This window comes from Trachypithecus francoisi, unplaced genomic scaffold (genome assembly GCF_009764315.1).
Source record: "Trachypithecus francoisi isolate TF-2019V2 unplaced genomic scaffold, Tfra_2.0 Lachesis_group6, whole genome shotgun sequence".
NCBI lineage: Eukaryota > Metazoa > Chordata > Mammalia > Primates > Cercopithecidae > Trachypithecus > Trachypithecus francoisi.
Window position 1 is genome coordinate 90404035 of NW_022681471.1, and position 3288 is coordinate 90407322.

At 54.2% G+C, this 3288-nt stretch overlaps 1 pseudogene across 1 annotated transcript; it reads right to left on the reverse strand.

The window, feature by feature from the left end:
- Positions 1-665: 665 nt before the first annotated feature.
- LOC117077951 lies at positions 666-1530 on the reverse strand (annotated as a pseudogene). The gene has a single exon (XR_004434876.1). The product of XR_004434876.1 is annotated as a diphosphoinositol polyphosphate phosphohydrolase 3-beta-like (transcript).
- Positions 1531-3288: the final 1758 nt, after the last annotated feature.

Below are 3288 nucleotides of genomic sequence, written 5' to 3' on the forward strand. Positions count from 1 at the left end.
AGGCTAAAGTGACGAGTGCAGAAAGAGCACAAGATGTAGAATTTCCTAATTTTTAAAAAAATTCAAAACTGATCTTTTAAACCAACTCCCACCACAGAAGGCCTCCTTGACAAGGGTGAACGCTGTGAAGGAGAAAACAACTCAAGGGAAAAAAAATACTAAAAGATGCCCACACAACCAAGCTGGTCAGACTTTAAAGGCCTCCACTACCAAACAAACCACAAGGCTGGTATCAAAAATGCGCACGCACGCTCACCCACGACTATGTGTGAAATGTAAAACCAAAAACATCACAGGGCGCACAGGCAGACACACACACACTCCCCACACGCTCCCCACCCACCCCTCGCCCCCCCCAAACACCCCCCAAAAGCAGGGTGAACAGTTAAGGCACCTAAAACCCCAAGCGGCATAGGCTTCCCCGAAACATTTTACAGTGTAACCAAGAAGCGATTTTGAAAGCATCTGAAAAACGTGCAAACTGTCTGAAAACAGGGCCTGGCAATTGAGACAGTTTGCAAGCGTGATTCAGAGGGTATGCCAAGGAAACAAAAGAAGCCTCCCTCCTCCCAGTGAGACCGCACATGCACAAGAGGTGCTCCAGGCGGGATGCATTTTAAGCGAGGCAGACAAACAGAAGTCTGTGAGGGCGCGAGCGGTACATACTAGGGATCGCTATCTGGCGAGGATGGGGCCATGGAGTTCCATTGGTTGGGAACCGCCCAGCTTTAATTTCTCCAGATATTCGGCGTGCACGGGCTTGTGGCACTGGAGAACTTGATGGCATCTTCGACTTTGAACCACTCTCGCTTCTCCCAATGCTAACCGAATCTTCCCAATCCTCCAGCAGCTCCGTGACAGTCAGTACATACACGTACGTTCTGTGCTTGCGGTCCTGGTTCTGTTCGAAGACGCCCAGGAGCCGGCCTAACTTCCCCTTGACTCCCGCCTCTTCGTACACCTCTCGGACCGCCGCACCGCCCGGCTCCTCCTCGGGCTCCATGCCCCCGCCCGGCACGATCCAGCGGTCGGGGTACCGGCTGCTACTCACTAACAAGACCTCGTCCTCGCGCTCGCTCCGGAAGCACAGGCACGCCGCCCGCTTCTTGAACCCCTCGGGGTCGTAGGTCCGCGTCTGGTTGGGCTTGCACTTCATCCTCGAGGCAGCCTCCTCTTGCCTCTCGCTGCTGCGCGGGCCGCCGCCGCCGCCGCCGCCGAGCAGCCGAGGTGCTGGGAAGAGAAAGGGCCGAAGCGAGGGGCGGAGAGAGAGAGGCGCCTCAGTCTGCCCGCGAGCCGGGGAGCGGAGGGAGAGATGAAGCTGGGCGGGGCGCGGGCGGAGGCGGGGGCAGCAAGTCGCGTCAGTCAGCCAGTCCGCCAGTCCGATGGGCGGCCGGCCGAACCCGGGCCCGCCAGAGTGGAGGAGGCGCCGCTGCCCGCGAGCCCGCGACTCTCCACAGAGCCCACCCGCTTCTCGGGGCGCGTCTCACCCCCTCGGCGGCCGGGGAGGTTTGAGCGAGGTGAGGCGCATTCACGGACGCGTCCGCGCTCCGTTCACGTGCGCGTTCGCAACGGAGGGCGAGGGGCGGGGGCGGGGGGGGGGTCTCCTGGCTCCCGCTGCGCGCGACGCCTGGGGCCACTGCGCCAGGCGCCCCGCAACCCTGGGGGCCGGGAACCTCCTTCCCGCACCGTGAAATTCACTGCATTGTGACTTTGGCCAAGACTGCCTCCACGTGTGCCTTTGACCCAAAGGCACTGTGGCTCGGCAGGACGTTTCTCCTCTCCCTCCCCACTGCGCTGCAGGAAACCCACAGGCAGTTGTTTTACACATGACAGGGGCAAAGGCAGCGTCGTCATCATCCTCCCCCACTATCAACCATTCTGGCTTACTCATGGGACCTGGGCCCTGGTGTTGTCAGAACAACACACGGGATTCTTGGCAGAGTAGCCGGGCATCTTTGCTGAGTCACATGATGCAGTATTATTTCAACAGGTTCCCACCTTGCAGAGCATCTTGGCGCAGCCAGTAATTTAACGCTTTTCTTAAACCCCTGTTCACAACCCGCTTGACCCCTTGTGTCTCAGTTTCCTCATGGGTACACTCCTTGCCTCCTTGCTGTAGCCATTTGCACTTCGATGCACATACACCTTAAAGACCAGAGCACCACCCATCTAGTAGTCCTGCGTTAAAGCCCAAAGACATTCTCTCTTTCCCCCCACACTCCACACTTCTCTTTCTCTTTCATAAGCACCACTTGGGGGTTGGGAAACCATACACGTGGAGATCCCTTCCTATTCCACTTTGATTTTTAAAAGACTCCCGGCGTGAGACTCCAGCAAGGTCACTTGCTGCTCTCTCACCTCTCTCTCTGGTCCTCCTGTCCTCTTGGCCAGGAAATGGCATCCTATCGCCAAAAATTTAACAACTAGAGCCTTCCTTCTCATTTATTCTTGGTGTTTCCTCATGTCATAGTAGCCGTAGAGAGAAGACCTCTGATTGTCCCCTGATTTTGATTGCACCTTTGTCTCTCTCTTACTGGCACTCTGTTGGCATCAGCCAAGGGGGGATCATGAAAGCCTGCTTTGTTGATGAAATAATTCCTTTATCTAGGGAAATGGACTCATATGGAAATGGAGAGTAGTCGTGAGATATGCAGTCCAATTTTCAAATAACAATTTAGTTCACTTTCCCAGGATCTGTTCAACTCCAGTTATACCCAGAATCACAAATAAAAATGATCCTATTCCCAAGCGCAAACAATATCTGCACTACCTAGACCGTAATATGACAAAATGCTGTGGGTCATATATGAACAAAATTATAAAATACAGACATAAAAAGAGTGACCTCGATAGAGACACTGCTGCTCCTGACCATATTTTAAAGATGGATGGACGATGGAAGAACATTTGAAGGAACTGAACACTTGGGATTAAAAAACTAAGAGGCTGGGCGCCATGGCTCACGCCTGTAATCCCAACACTTTGGGAGGCCGAGGCAGGCAGATCACCTGAGGTCAGAAGATCGGGACCAGCCTGACCAACATGGAGAAACCCCATCTCTACTAAAAATACAAAGTTAGCCGGGCGTGGTGGCACATGCCTGTAATCCCAGCTACTCGGGAGGCTGAGGCAGGAGAATCACTTGAACCCAGGTGGCGGAGGTTGTAGTGAGCCGAGATCGTGCCATTGCACTCCAGCCTGGTAACAAGAGCGAAACTCCATCTCAAAAAACAAACAAACAAAAAACTAAGAAAGTATACTTAACAGGCAATATTTCTCAGGGTTCTC